At 38.3% G+C, this 16,941-nt stretch overlaps 1 protein-coding gene across 2 annotated transcripts in view; it reads right to left on the reverse strand.

The window, feature by feature from the left end:
- Nucleotides 1-16,941, reverse strand: part of WIPI2 (WD repeat domain, phosphoinositide interacting 2) — a 39,199-nt gene that overhangs the window by 18,508 nt on the left and 3,750 nt on the right. For both annotated transcript variants that reach the window (XM_008574418.1, XM_008574419.1), the window contains exon 2: nucleotides 13,831-13,913. The gene's annotated coding sequence lies outside the window, so the exon portion shown is untranslated. The remainder of the gene's footprint in view (nucleotides 1-13,830; nucleotides 13,914-16,941) is intronic.

Below are 16,941 nucleotides of genomic sequence, written 5' to 3' on the forward strand. Positions count from 1 at the left end.
TGTTACATCTAAGCAGTGAAACTACCCTAGGAAAGGTGCAGCTACATTCACTGTAATATATGCACTGGGCAACTGCTGCAGTGCTGGATATCTTGGTAAGTACTGGGGAGATAATGGGGACCCAGAGAGGTGGGATCCTCAGGAAAATCAGTTTAAAATCAGATTCCAGTCTCGGCTCTCCTGTAATTAGTTATAAGACCTGGTATCAAGTTCCTTAATGGGGAACTGAGCAGGACTTAGAGCTTTATTAATTCTAGAACTGGGACATAGAGGAAAACCTGGTAAACACAAAACTGGCTTTTGATTAAATAGTAAATTTTATTTAAATCCACAGGCCTGCTAAATTAAATCAGTGGTGAAAAGAACTTATTTTCAAATGTAATGGATCCTCATTAGTCACATATTCTGTATTTGTGAATTTGCCTAAAGTTTATTTGTAACTCCCAAATCAATACTCATGGTGCTTTTACAGTCATCCATGGACATGCACAGAGTTGCATGAAGCACATGTTCCCAGCTGAGGTGGCACAAGGCGATGTTCTGCCTTCTTGTTTATTCTCAGACTGTAAACAACTGTCCTCTTTGTTGTCTAGTGTCTATTTTTCTCATTTCTGTGTTTCTTCTTGGTGATTTTGCTGTTTAAAATGGCCCCCAAGCACAGTGCTGAAGTGCTGTCTAGTGCTCCTCAGCACAAGAAGGCTGTGATGTGCTTACAGAGAAAATACACATTAATAAGCTTTGTTCAGGTACAAGTGTCGTTGGCTGTGAGTTTAATGTTAACAAATCAAATACGTGTGTGTGTGTGTGTGTGTGTGTGTGTTTTTTCTTTTGGGCAGCTGGCCAGTATAGGGATCTAAACCCTTGATCTTGGTGTTATCAGCACTGCACTCTCCCACGTGAGCTAACTTGATTTTTTTTCTTTTGGGCAGCTGGCCAGTACAGGGATCTAAACCCTTGATCTTGGTGTTATCAGCACTGCACTCTCCCACGTGAGCTAACTTGCCAGCCTACAATATATATTAAATAAGGTGTCCTTAAACAGAAACCCACATAAAACAAAATTATCAGTTGACAAAAATTTGACCAGAAGCTTGAGGGAACCTAACTTTGTATTTCTCCAAGGAGCAATGGTTCAGTATTGGATAATCCAGTTGCCACAGTGATTTTATACTAGTAAATAACGGGAATCAACTATTTTTTTCAAGGAACAGATTCTTACTGCCTTGCCTGGTACACCTTTACTTATGTACTTCACCCATTTCAACAAATAAAATGAGATCCCACTAGGAGCCACTGCTCCAGGCTCTGGGGATACATATAGTAAACAACACAGTGTCTGCCATCATGGAGTGTGGGCCAAGAAATGGGTCCCAGGCCTGTGCAGCACTAAAACAGCTAAAGGTCAGGTAGAGGAGGAGGAAGCAGCAAAGAAGACTGAGTGAGAGAGAAGCCATGATCGTGTACAACATGGTAGCCAACAGAGGATGGTATATGGAGAACAAGCAGTCAGCTGTGTCCAGTGCTGCTGGGAACTTATAAAAAGAGAAGCATCCACTGAATCTGGTAACATGGAACTTATCTGGAGACCCTGACGAATTCTGGTGGAGATGTGAGGACAGAACGGTTTGGGCTGAAATGTGAAAGGGAGGTGGGCAAACGGAAAAAGAACTCAGGCAACTACCTGGAAAAGTTGTGTTATGGAGAAGCAAAAATGTGGAAAGGGACTGGAGGGGTAGGTACAGTCAAGGTAAATTTTTGTTTTCAAATATAGAAGCTACTAGATATGTTGATAGAGAGACTGATAACGTGGTAAAGATGGGATAACAGAAAGAACGAACCACTTAAACTGGAAGATGAAGAGATCCAGCAGGAAGACTGGTTTTAATAAGACAGGAATCCCATTTCCACATGTGAACAGGAGGAAGATGAAGAAGATGGGTACAAATGTAGATGAGTTGGTCATTTGAAGGAGGAAAGAGAAGGGAATTCTATGCTGAAAGCATTAGCTTTTCTTTGAAGTACTAGTAGGTCACTAGCTTTGAGAGGACAGAGGGGGGAGGTTTAACAAGTGAAGATGGTATGAAACAATCATCTGAGAGAGCAAGCAAATACAGTAATTAGAAAAATGAAGGACTGTTACAGGTCAAATGTGTGCCCCCAAAGTTCATGTATTGGAAACTTGATCTCCATTGTGAGTGTAAAGAGGGTGGGAAATCCAATTATGTTAGCTGAAAGGTGGGGCCTTGGAGAAATGACTGGATTATGAGGACTGTGCCCTCGTGAATGGATTAATCCATTCATGGAGTATGAGTTATTATGGGTGTGGACTGGTGGCTTCACAAGGAGCACGAGAGAGCTCTTCCCATTCTTGCTATGTGATACCCTGTGTTGCTGTAGAGAGTCACCGCCCTCTACAGGGTGAAGGCCCTCACCAGTTATGTTCCCTGGACCTTGGACCTCCCAGTTTCCAAAACTGTAAGAAATAAATTTTATTCCTTTATGAATTACCCAGTTTCAGGTACTCTGAAGCAACAGAAATGGACTAATACAAGGATCATCAGCAGGCACTGATGAATCTCCATTAGAGGTTGTGGTAGCAGATTCAAATTAAACCAAAGAAAAAATATGCCAATTCAACAGATGCTGAAAAAGCATGACAAAATTCATTGCTCATTTATGATAACCTAGGAACAGGAAGAAACTAACCGATAAAGGACATTTATGAAAAATCTACAGCTAACACTATACTTAAGGGTGAAAATACTGGATTCTTTCCTTTAAGACTGGAAACAAGGCAAGGATGCCTACTCTCTTCACTTTGCACTTGAGTTCTTACACATTAAAATAAGGCAAGCAAAATAAATAAAAGGCCCAAAGATCAAAAAGGAAGATGTCAAACTTGTCTCTACTGTAATCTTAAGGAATCTACAAAGCAACCATTAGAATAAGTGGATTTAGCAAAGTCACAGGATGCAAGATTAAAATACAAAAATCAATCATTTTTATTGACTAACAGCAAACAACTGGAAAGCATAATTAAAAAAAAATTCTTTAACAATACTGCTAAAGCCCAAATTGTTAGGAATAAATTTAACAAAAAAAATGCAAGGCTTTCATACCAAAACCTACAGGATATTACTAAGACAAATTAAAGAAGAACTAAATAAATGGAGAGATATACCATGTTCATGGATTAAATAATCAATATTGTTAACATATCAATTCTCCTCAAATTGATCTCTAGGTCCTATGCCATCCCAATCAATCCCGGCAGGCTTTTCTGTAGACACTGAAAGCTGATTATAAAATTTATAAGGAAAGGTAAAGGACCTACAATACCCAAGGATATCTTGAAAAAGAACAAAGTTGAAGATTGACAAACAGATCAATGGAAGAGAATAAAGAAATAGCCCAGAAATAGAACCATACTTATAAGACTATTTTTAGGCACTCCCATGAGGGAAGAAAAATCTTTTCAACAAATAGTTATGGAATAGGAATCCATAAAGAAAAAAAATGAACTTTGACTCATACCTCATAACATACACAAAAATTAGAGATGGACTACTGGCCTAAGCATAAAAGCTTTGGTTTTTAAGTATAGTTTTAACTATAAAGCTTTCAAAGAACACAGAGAAAAATATCTTCTTAACTGAGGGTAGGCAAAGGTTTGACAGGACACAGAAAGCAAAAACCATAAATGAAAAAACACAAATGAAAAAACAAAAAATACAAAACAGATCAATCAGACTACATCAGAATTAAAAACCATTGCTCAAAAGACAAGAAAATTACAACAGGCAATCCACATACTAGGAAAAATAGTCACAAAACATATCTGACAAAGGACTGGTAACCAGAATATCTAAAGAACTCAGACAACTCAATAATAAGACAACCAACCAAATCTAAAAAGGGGCAAAACATTTGAATAGACATTTCACAAAAGAAGATATACAAATGGCCAAAATGTACATAAAAGTGTTCACCATCATTAGTCATCAGGAAAACTCAAATTAAAAATCACAATGAGGGCCGAGCCCGTGGCGCACTTGGGAGAGTGCGGTGCTGGGAGCGCAGCAACGCTCCCGCTGTGGGTTCAGATCCTATATAGGAATGGCCAGTGCGTTCACTGGCTGAGCGCGGTGTGAGTGACACCACACCAAGGGTTGCGATCCCCTTTACCGGTCATGAAAAAGACAAAAAAAAAAAAAAAAATCACAATGAGATATCATTACACACATATAGGAATGGCTAAAATGAAAAAGGCTCATACCACCAAATGTTGGTGAGAATTTAGATCAACAAGAATTCTCATACGTCACTGGTGGGACTACAAATGGTATAGCCACTTAGAAGAGTCTGGTAGTTTCATATAAAACTGAAGACTTATCTACCAAATAATTCCACTGTGATATTTACCTCAGATAAATGAAAACATATGAACACAAAAAGACTTGCACAAGAATGTTACAGCAGCTTTATTCACAATAGCCAAACTGGAAAGAGCTCAGATGTCCATCAATAAGAGAATGGATAAACAAACTGTCATATATGCATGTATGGGGCAACCGAGACACACAACAATAAGGAAAAATCTAACAAATAGCATGCCATGTGAAAGAAGCATTATCTAAAGAAGAGATGCTACATTTATATGAAGTTCGAGGACAGGCAAACCTAATCTACAGTAGAAAAAAACTCAGAACGCTGGTTGCCTCTTGGGGGGCAAAAGGGAGCTGAGATCAACTGGGAGGGAGTGAGAGAGAACTTTCTGGAATGATGGTGTCCATTTCTGTTGATTATAACAAAATACTTGGAATGGGTAATTTATAAAGAAAACAAGATTTACTGCTTACAGTTAAAGAGGCTGGGAAGTCCAAAGTCTAGAGAATACATCTGCTGAGGGTCTTCTTTGGTGGTGGCTTTACGGCAATGCAAGGGTCTCACATGGCAGAAAATGGCAGAGCAGGAAGAGAGAGAGACTCTCACATGCTCTCCTTTTAAAGCCCTCAGAACCATGCCCCAGATCACCATTATTAATCCATTCACTATGGCGTGGTCCTACAATCTAATCACCTCCTCAAGGTCCCACCTTTCAATTACAATAACAGGACTTCTCACCATCAACAGTTACAGTGGGAATTAAGCTTGTAATATATGAACTTTGGAGGACACAGTTCAATCAATCCGAAACAGATGGTGGGATATCAAACCTTGATAGGGTTTGTTTTCAGAGATGCAGGCATTTGTCAGAACTCATAGAATGCTAAGATTTGTGTATTCCACTATACATAAATCTTACAAGAAAAAAATGAAAATAGTCAACTCTACTTAGTAATATTCATGGGGAAGTGTTTAGGGGAATATGTACTGATGTCTGCAATGCACATACACAAAAAGTACGATGGATGAGTGTGGTGGTAAGACAAGTATAGAAAAATGTCAACAACAGAATCTGAGCAGTGGATATATGGGTGTTAGCTATAAATACTTTCAACTTTTCTGTGTGTTTGAAATTTTCCATTAATAAACTGTTAGAAAATGGAAAGGGAGGTAGTCAGTTGCTTAAACGCAGGTGCAGAAAAGGTAAAGAACTAATGGTTTAGGGTGTTTGCTTATCTTTCCCACCCAACTATAATTTTGAAATGGTTTTCTGAAATTTTTATGGAAAAAAGCAGAGGAAATTTCTTTTAGAACTTTAAAAACAAGGGTGTGGGTGGAGGCAAGAAAGCTCTTTTTAACTGCAAATATTCATAAGAGAGAACGATATAATGAAGTTCCATATGCCCACCACCTAGATTTAACAAATATTAACTTTTTGCTGTTTAATTTCAACTATTTTTTCTTTGCTGAAGAAAAGTTCAACTCAACACTTTATCCCTAAATAATTCAGTAAGCCCCTCCAAATAAATAAAGACATAAGAAAAACATCTTTTTCAGCCACTGAATAAAAGCAGAACATTTCTTACATCAAATAAACTCCCGGTGACAAGTATTTCATGTAAAAACAGAACACCAAAGTATCAGAAGACAACATTGGAACATGATTTATTGACACCCTGGGAGTAGGAAAAAGCCTTTCTAGTACTCAGAAGCCTTACGAGAAAAGACTGATATATCTGAATACACAAAAATTCAAGACTTCAGAATGGCAAAAAGAACCATAAACAAGGTCAAAAAGCAAATGAAAAAAAAAGCTAATCTGCTTCAAATTAGTAAGAGAGAAATAACCCAGGAGAAAACAGGCAGTTGAAAAAAAAAAAGGCAAATGACTATGTGGGAAAGAGAGTTCAATTTTAGTTGATTTAAGAATTGTAAATAGTTAAGGAAATGGACACATTTCTTACCTCAGTCTCATAAACACGAAAATGTTTGATAATACCTAGCACTGGTGGGGTGTGAGGAAACAGGCACACTCATACCCTGTTAACAGGAACATCAGCTGGTTCTACCTTTTTTTTTTTTTTTTTTGTCTTTTTCCGTGTCCGGCAACGGATCGCAACCCTCAGTGTCGCCCCCGGGCCGGACCGGCAATGGGATCGCAACCCTCAGTGCTGCTCCCGCGCCTCGCTCAGCCAGTGAGCGGGAACCGGTCTGTATGTGGGATCCGAACCCTCGGCGGGAGCGCCACTGCGCTCCCAAGCGGCGCACTGTAGCAGTGCGCCACCGGGCCGGCCCTGGTTCTACCTTTTTAAAGAGCAACTTGGCAATGTCTATCAATTTTAAAATGTGATTATCTCTTGATCCTATATTTCTAACTGTAGGAATTTATCTTACAGCTACACTCAGAAGTGGGCAAAAAATAAAAAAAAAATAAAAAAGATGTTCACGAGCAATTCCTCTCCTATAGGCACCTACTCAAGAGCAATAACATATGTCCACACAGTAACTTGTACACAAATGTTCATTGCAGCATTATTCACAATAGCCAAAAAATGCAAACAACCAATGTCATCAACTGAGGACTGAATAAACACAACAGGCCTATCCATACAACGTAATATTATGCAGCAATAAAAAGAAATGAAGCATGCTACAACCTGGAAAAACTGTGAAAATATTCTAAGTGAAAGAAGCCAGTCACATACGATTCCACTTATCTGAGATGTCCAGAGCAGCAAAGCTACAAAGGCAGAAAGTAGATTAGTGGCTGCCTAGGGCAGGGAGCGTGGGTGGGAAGAAACTAGGAATGACTGCTAATGGATGGACTCAGGGTTTCTTTTGGGGATGATAAAATGTTTTAAAATTAGATTATGGTAGGTTGCATAACTTAATAAGTATACTAAAACCCACTGAATTGTATGCTTTAAACAGGTGAATTTTATGGTATATAAATTACATCCCCCCAAAAGCTTTTAAAAATATTAAAAAAAAAAAAAAGACAAAAACATTAAAAAAAACTAAATGAAAAAGCAAAAACAAACAAAAAGACAACTCAGGTAGCCTGGTGCAGAAATTTGAACTTTGGCTGATATATAAAAATCTGATGCAAGAAGTACCTGATGTAAGTTAGCAAGGGATTTTGAATATCAAGTCAGCTACGAGAAAATGGGCAGCACAGAAGACAGAAACTGTCAGGGCAGATCTCAAAGACCACATGTCCATGATTTCCAAGCATTAGGGAAGACCTTCTCAGAGACCACATGTCCACAGGTATCTGGATGGGCTTCAAAGGGTCTCTAAAACTGCTGAAATTATATGCTAAATATTGTTTCCTGGGGGAAATATCTATAACTTTCATCAGATTTCCAAAAGAAAGAGTAACCAGAAAAAAGATGAGGCCCTGTGCAAAAGGCAGATGAACTACAGTCACCCTGGAGTGAACACGTTTTTGTCACTACTTAAGAAGCAATAACCAGGGCCTGGTTATTAGCTCAGGTGGTTAGAGCACAACCTTGTAACACCAAGGTCAAGGGTTCAGATCCCCATACGGGCCAGCTGCCAAAAATAAAAAAGTAGTAATAACCATAACACAAAAGGATTTACTTCAGAGTGCCTTTAAGTACTATGAACCAATTTGCCTAGATCATTTCAGGAATACACCTTTCATAAAGCAACCTATTTTTATATATTGTAAATGGTTTAGATCTGTTGCTATTTTTCTACTGCATTATTTCAAAAGCTCTAACATTTTTATATTACACTTCAAACTCAACAGAACTTTTAAACACATACACATACCCACCTACTCAGAACAATCACTTTACACTAAACTGTAGACAGCTCAGCTCTCCTATGAAATAATGGTAAACAATGAATCAGGCTGATAAATGAAAGATACTATAATCAAATGGAAAGAAAAAGAAACAAGGTTGCACATTTGTAATTATTCAAGATGGCATGTTACCAGGACACCAGTGCCAGGAAACACTTAGGCTGACACTAAGAAAAAGAACATAAAATTTAGTGACCTCAGAGTCTAAGGCCTTGCTTTTTTTTTTTTTCCTTTTTTTTTTTTTTCTTTTTTTTTTTTTTCTTTTTTGTCTTTTTTTACTGACCGGTAACGGGATTGCAACCCTCGGTGTCGCGCCCGTACCAGGGACTGGCAACGGGATTGCAACCCTTGGTGTTGCGCCCACACCGCGCTCAGCCATTGAGCGGGAACCAGTCTCCACATGGGATCCGAACCCTCGGTGGGAGTGCCGTCGCGCTCCCAAGCGGCGCACTCTCCAGTGTGCCACCGGGCTGGCCCTAAGGCCTTGCTTTTAGGACTCATTCTAGGTGGCCTCTCCCACAGTTTCTGCCAAACTTTCTTCCTAGAGATTGCCTATCTAAAATTTAATTTAAATAATTACTTGATTTAAGAAAGAATGTTGTTTTGCTTCTGCTGGCACGGTATATAGCTGGCAATGATAAAACTCCCGAAGAGGGAAGGGAAAAATGAAGCCATTAAATAATTGATGTAATATACTTCCACATGAGTCTCTTGGATGCCTGAAGCTCTAAAGGGATGCAAGTTAAGAGCCTGATGTTCCATTACAACAGATTTAGCAAGAGAGGCTACTGGAGTTTCTCCTCTGTGGAATCCATTACTGTAAATCTCACTGAAATTAATATTCCAACCAGTGGATGGCCTGTCAAACAGAAACGATGTCAGAAAGCACCATTTCTCAAACATTAAGATGCAGATGATGGCCCGTAAAGTAAATGATGATTTGCTTCTTGGCCAAGCAAAAAGGTTGATAAAAGGTGTTACATGTTGATGGATGCATTTCTATAACATAGGCTCTGGCACTTTTGCTGAGCTAAAGAACCATCTGCTTGTGTTGGGTTTCAGAATTGAATGCTTTATGAGGTATGTTTCCCAGCTCAGAAACTTATAAAGTGCAAAGAAAATACACAATGTAGAATCTGAAAAACCAACTTCTAAACCTTTGTGATATGCTACAAGTAATAAATTCATATCCTTTATTTATTTTGCCTAACAGTGTAGGATATTGTTGCAGTAATATTTCAGGGAGGAGAGAACACATATCTGCGCATTATATACCCATATCTCCAAACAAAAATGCACATAGAGATATAATAATAAAATATACGGGGCATACATTAACAATGGGCACTAAGTATCTAGGAGTTCTTGTAACTTTCCTTTAAGTTTCAAATTACAACAATATAGATAGTGAAAAAATCTTCCAATGCTGCTGGGCAAAGGGTCAACGCCCCCCCCCACCTACCCCCAATAAATGAAAGAGGAACAAGCAGTTGTCAATCTTGTTTTTCCCCAAGACCAGCTCTGGCTCATTCTTTCTGTATCAGCAACAATGACTGACAGCAAAGATCTGATTTTATGATGGATTGTTAAATTATGAGGGTATGAGCCAAATCTGAGCCTGAACTAAATACTGAGATGTGAAGCAATATTCTTCACTGATTCTACTTGTAGAAAAATGCTAGAAAACAATCTTGACATTTACTCAGTAGCTAATCTGTCTCTAAGAGACATTCTTTTATCTACTCAGTAAAAGTATGTGAAAAAGGAAAGGTAGATAATATTCTAGGAATAGAATGATGTAATAGCTTCAGTTTAAAGCATTAACTCACAAAACATTCTTTGTCCATTTCATCCTTTATTTTCAAGGGTCAAAGTTCACTAAGAAGAACAGAGAAATTGATATGCCACCTTACCACATTGGTCAGTACACATCCATTCTTTAAATGATGCTACCAAGACATCACATTTTGTTCCACCAAAAACCTTTGAAAAACAAGGCACCAAAAGGCAGTAAAGTAAATAAACTTAAACTTCAGGAAGAGTAAAGACCAGGTTTTGGTATTCTCACACCCTTTCGAAGCACCTGGCCTCCAAACAGTGGGGAGAAAATTCTGTGAATTTCAAAACATACGACTCTAGTGACTACAGCAACAATTTTTTTTTTTTAAAGATGACTGGTAAGGGGATCTTAACCCTTGACTTGGTGTTGTCAGCACCACACTCTCCCAAGTGAGCTAACCAGCCATCCCTATATAGGGATCTGAACCTGTGGGCTTGGCGCCATCAGCATCACACTCTCCCAGTGAGCCATGGGTTGGCCCTTACAGCAACAATTTTAATAGCACAATTCAGGCACTTCATTTGGATATAGATTTAATAAGTGTTTTAGTCATTTATAAAAGCCTAATGGAATCCTTTTGCCAGATATAGAGCTACCCTGCTTTGAAGAAATACCCTGGAGGGAACAATCCTGTGTGGGATCATGCGAAGGCAGCCAGTTTGGAGATCTTTGGGAATGCTTGACACCCACCTGAGATAAGCAAGCACTAGTTCACACCTATTTTATCACCCAGATCATATATTCCAGCCTACATGATAGAAGAAAGACTTTTATAGAAGATTTAGTAAGCATTAGGAGGCAAGTCTAAGGACAAAAAAAAAAGGAATAAAACCTAGGGTCATCAACAGGAACCACAAGTCAGGGATGCTGATTATAAGAATTCTGTGTCCCTGCTCTCTCCCTATAAAGGGCCTGGGTGCTTGCCTGGGAGGGCACTACCAACAAATGGACTGTTAGGGAGACTTAGACACATTCCACTGATGAAGGTGAGCACTACCTGAAGGCAGAGAGGAGGCCAGGGCCTGGGAGGGAGACTGAAAGGCTCCTCACCTCCTTGTAAGCCAGAAGAACTCCATAATTTCAAGTAACTCACACAAAGAAACAACTTTTTCCCCTAGTGTCTTCATCTTTACAGGGGGGTTATCTATGTGTGTGTTTGCTTGCCATTGTGTGCCCAGACTAACATCTGACCCAAATATATTTACTCTTGGTCTTCCTCAATTTAAATGCAAGTGTCATGAGAGTAGGAACTTTGTCACTATTACATCTCCTGCAACAAGAACAGGGCCAGGCCATGGCAGGTCCACATGAAGTGTTTATTGAATGAATGGAAACAAAATGAATGAGATGTCTATTCACATTAACTTGCTGAACCTACTGCTCTTGAGAGACAGTAACAGGAAAAGTAGAATTCCAAAATGGAACACCAAACCACAGTGAAAGCAACCTGGTAATACTGGAACACTCAGGAAGGAAATATTGGCATAGTCAATAAGGAGGAAACTCAACTCTCCAAAACCTCATGTAGATAATTAAAACGATAAAGATTAAATATCTTCCTGAATCCATATCCCACTATGACTAATTACAAGAAGTATCTTGTGAATACTGAACTCCTCAACTCCTTGCAACAAGAATACTTAATTTAGGTCTGGGACATGGGTAGGTTCGAGTCTGCTCAAAATGTTACACACAAGGGCAAGATAAGATTTACAAGCCACATAACCAACAAAGGACTAGTATCTACAATAGAGAACTCTCAAAACTCAACATTAAAAAAAGAAAAAACTAAATTAGAAATTGGGCAAAGGGCCAGCCCGTGGCTCACTCGGGAGAGTGCGGTGCTGATAACACCAAGGCCTCGGGTTCGGATCCCATATAGGGATGGCCGGTTCGCTCACTGGCTGAGCGTGGTGCTGACAACACCAAGTTAAGGGTTAAGATCCCCTTACCGGTCATCCTTTTAAAAAAAAAAAAAAAAGAAAAAAAAGAAATTGGGCAAAAACATGAACCAAGAAAATTCATCCCTTACCGGTCATCCTTTAAAAAAAAAAAAAAAAGAAAAAAAAGAAATTGGGCAAAAACATGAACCAAGAAAATTCACTGAAAAGGATATGCACATGGCAAATAAGCACATGAAAGGATATTCAACATCATTAGTCATTAGAAAATTAAGACCACAATGAGGTAGCGCTGCACATATCTATCAGAATGGCTGAAATTAAAAAAAAAAATGGTGATAACACCAAATGCTGGCAAGGATGTAGAGAAACTGGATCACTTATACATTATTGGTGGGAAAGTAAAATGGTACAGCTACCCTGGAAAACAGTTTGGCAGCTTCTTAAAAAAACATGTAACTACAATACAACCCACCAATTACACTCTTGGGCATCTATCCCCAAGAAGTGAAAACTTATGTCCACACAAAAACGTGTTCACGAATGTTCATAGCAGCTTTATGTGCAATAGCCAGAAACTGGAATCAGCCCAGATATCCTTCAGCAGGTGAATGGTTAAACAAATTGAGCTACATACCTACCATGGAATATTGCTCAGTAATAAAAAGGAACAAACTATTGACACACACAACAGCTTGGATGAATTTCCAGCAGAATTAAGCTGACTAAAAAAGGTCAACCACAAAAGGTTATATACTTCTGTTTATACATTTCAAAATGACAAAATTCTAAAAATGCAGGACAGATTAGTGGTTGCCACTGATTAGGGGTGGGGTACAGGGGTGGCAGGAGAGAGGCTAGGTGTGGCTATAAAAGGGCAACGAGAAGATCTCTGCACTGTTGGAACTGCTCAGTATCTTGATCATGGTGGCCACAGGAATCTACACAGGTGTTAAAACTGTACAGAACTTAAACACACACACATATGAGTATAGGTAGAACTAGAAAAATGCGAACAGGAGACATGGATGTCAATATCCTGGTTGTGATATTATACTATAGTTTTATAAGATGTTACCATTGGGGAAAACTGGGCAAAGGGTACAAGAGTTCTCCGTTTCTACATGTGAATCTATAATCATCTTAATTTTAAAAAATTAGGTACATGGGAAGAACCCAAAGCTTTTCATCATAGTCTTGCTGGAGGGTCTGTACCTACTACTATCTATTCAGCAAGTACTATTTTACACACTGTTAAGTACATATATATAATCTCTAATCCTGACAACAATCTTATAGATAGGCATTAGTGCTGTTTTGCAAAAAAAAAAAAAAAAAAAACTAAGGCCCAGAGATGAAGTAATCTATCTAAAGTCACACAATAAGTAACTGAGCAAGAAACCAAATTCATGACCCTTCTGCTATTCCACACTGTCTCTCCGATAAGTAAGCTACTCAAATGCCATAAAATGACAACTCAAAAAAATAGATTGTTCCTACAGGGGCTGTAAAATTTTCAGTTTTCCGGAAGCCCTTTATGGTGGTAACCTAAATGGTTTAAACAGCATTAAAAAGGGGGAGAAATTACAGAATAATACATATGGCAAGACATAGTGTATTGAAAAAGACAACCCATAAAACAAAACTCTTCCTATATGTAAATGTACATGTACTCAAATGCACAGAAAAAGATCTGGGAGAGCACCCATAGATTGTTACTAGTTCTCGCCTCTTGGGCAGACTAAGGTGGAAGAAGAGAACTGGTCAAGGGGTATCTGAACTTTAACCACAGTGCTTGAATTTAAGACTGCATTCCAACTGAAGTACAACTTTTTTTTTTAAGAAGGGAAAAAAAGAAAGCAAACACTTACTGCATTCATAGATCTGTTCCAGCTTATCCACAGAAGAAAGGGAGAAAAATTTATAACCGGACTTACTACCAACAGCTAGGGACCTGCAAGAAAAACCAAATTCAGAAATAAGAACCGATTCACGTAGATAGTGATAGTGCACAAACTAGATCCGACAGTACCAGTTAGTAATCAGCATCTCTACCAAAAATTAGCACAGATCAAGTATTTTCACGTAGTTAGTACCAGGTGCATGGCAGAGGAAGATAACACAAGGTCACTAAAATATAGACAGACAATATTCCTTTTAAAACTTATAAAACTTTTTCTGGAGATGTAATGCACTGCATGGTGACTACAGTTAATAATAAAGTACTGTATACTTGAAATTTGCTAAGAAAGTAGATCTTAAGTGTTCTCACCACACAAAAACAGGTAACTATGAGGTGATAGATATGTTAATTAGCTTGACTGTGGTAATCACTTCACAATGTATATCAAAACATCATGTTATACACCTTAAATATATACGATTTTAACAATCATACCTCAATAACGCTGGAGAAAAAAATTAAAATAAAAGTACTAAAAAAACAAACGAATAACCCTTTTTATAACTCTGAAGATAAGTTTGAGATATAAATGAAAGTAATCAGCCCTAAATCATTGATTTCCTCAAAACAAACCAGGGTTTCTCAGGTGATTTGATATGCATGCACACTATGCGTGTCTAAAATTTAGAGTATTGGCTTACTTAACTTTCATACAAAGATAATTGCAATCTAGGTGGAAGTAGATACCTTTCTGCATTTTGGTAAGGCCTTTAACAACCATGGCTCAATCACTTATGTTGTGCTATAATAATAGCTGAACAGTGGGGTAGAAAGGAAACATAACTTATAATATGGAATCAGAGGACCACATGGTTGGCTTAGAAGGAAAAGGCTTTTTGATAGCCTCATGTTTAAGATTCCATATTCACCACCCAACAGCCCTGCTTTTTGCTAAGAGGCTTGGAGGAACTCAAGAGCTCACTAGACCCTCCAAGCACAGGAAATCTGTGACACTAAACAAAGGATTTTATGATCAGAAAATTACCTCTCTCCAGAGCGTGACTGACCAAGGAAAGCAGAAACAAGAAAGCATAGCTCTCAGAAACAGAAGGATGAGCGAATGAGGCAGGAAGCGATGGGTAAGGGAAGAATCAGACACTAGGATCATTTCTGACTTAATGTCTGGGAGAACATGAAAACAAGTGGAATTACAGAAGAGTAGAAATAATGAAGATGGACATTTCATACTATGAGTATTTGTACCCCAAGATAAAATTAGGGCTATTCTAATGATCATTTTAAAAAACTTGATTTCCAGCCTCCCTTTCACACATATGTAGAAGAAATATACTCCAAGAAGGGAGGTGCTACAAGAACTATTAATATTTAAAATTATGTTGGTTCATCTTAGAAGTATAAAAGAACAAAACTCTTTATACCAGCTCATATAATCTTTCTTTGCAAATGTATTTCACTATATTGAATTAATTATATCAATGAAGTAATTGGGTATTATTACCTGTACATATTTTGAAAAGTAATAATAAAAGAACCAACAAAATACAAGAATAACCAGGAAGAACAAAAAGAAAACAAAATCTCAGCAACCCAGAACTTTCAGGAAATCAGTGTTCAGGAAAATATTTTCCAGATAACTAAAGGTTGTTACTTTATGCACCAATTCCCCCCACCCCCATTTTCTGATTTAAAAACCAAATAATTCTTAAAGTGTATGCTTTCCTGTGTTCTTAAAACAAGTGAATGACAAATTCTTTTAAGTTGAGGGTTTTGTGTACCTCACATCAAATGGCCAGACTGCAGTGCTGAGTTTATAAAAATATTTTTCTAACTTTTGTTTTGCTGACAGTTGTCACTTTTCCTTGTGACAATCCTACTATCATTAACAGCCCCTTTCCTTTTCTGATTTCTTGTTGACTTGGAAACCAAATCACCAAGCTTATTAACATTATGTATAAAATAAGCCTAGAGAGGGCCTTTCCCACAGGCAAAATTAATGAGCCTGAGTACCTGATCCTTGAATGTGAGAAAATCCCAGTTCTCAGCTGTGCTCCGTAACAAACAGAATTTGTTAAACTGGGCTTTGCAGATCAAGTTTGATGTTCTTCCAGATATTCAGAAACTGATTTAAGTTATTAAACACCTCATCTAGAATTTTAATCCCAATGTCTACAAAACTGATTGCAGACTCCAATGAGTTAAGAAATGGAAGCAAAAATATTCCAGATATTTTTTGAGATGTATATATAGTGTAGCATAAGTATATACTCTATCAGTAAAGGCAGTCATTGTAAAAAGGTAATATCAAACCAAATAGGTTTGATATTTTCATCTCAAATATCAACAGCCAAGTTCGCACACCCCTCTTTGGAGATTATGCTTTTAATAATTTCTCAGGACTAGCCTGACAATAAAATGGCAGAGATATTAATGAGAGAGGTAGAGCAACAGATAAGGATGAGATTTGCCCTGACAGGTAATCTTACTGCCAATAAAAGCTTATGTGGGCATTTTTAAAAAGGTAACACAGTAGGATCTTTTATTGACAAAGGGAAAAACTAACAAACAGAAAAAAGATGTACATGCTGAATCCCCCATTTAGCTACTCTACCCCACCTTTCAACTGCGCCTGGAGTCTAAATCCAGATACCCTGTTTCCCCCTCTCCAGAGACCAGGCCTAGGCCTGCCTTCTGCTAGGGCAGGAGAGGGAGTGACTGCTTCTTAAATACACTTTCAACCACCAATCCTCTATCTTCATCCCACTTCCCTTACCCCACTTCTAGAGCTGCCCTAGACCTACAATTCCTGAGCCTTTTGGGGATTCTGCAGTTTAAACTAGGTCGGTTCTCTGCTTTCTCCATTAGCAATTTAAGATTCAGCTTCCTTTACCACTTGCTGGTTTCCAAATTTGATTACTAGCATCTCCTTTCTCATTCTCCCCATCCTATGGTTTAAGCCTTATTTTAAAAGTATCTTTGGGCCGGCCCGGTGGCGCACTTCTATAGTGCGCCGCTTGGGAAGTGTGGTGGCGCTCCCGCCGAGGGTTCAGATCCCACATAC

The sequence above is a fragment of the Galeopterus variegatus genome, unplaced genomic scaffold (assembly GCF_000696425.1).
Source record: "Galeopterus variegatus unplaced genomic scaffold, G_variegatus-3.0.2 Scaffold1044, whole genome shotgun sequence".
NCBI classification, from domain to species: domain Eukaryota; kingdom Metazoa; phylum Chordata; class Mammalia; order Dermoptera; family Cynocephalidae; genus Galeopterus; species Galeopterus variegatus.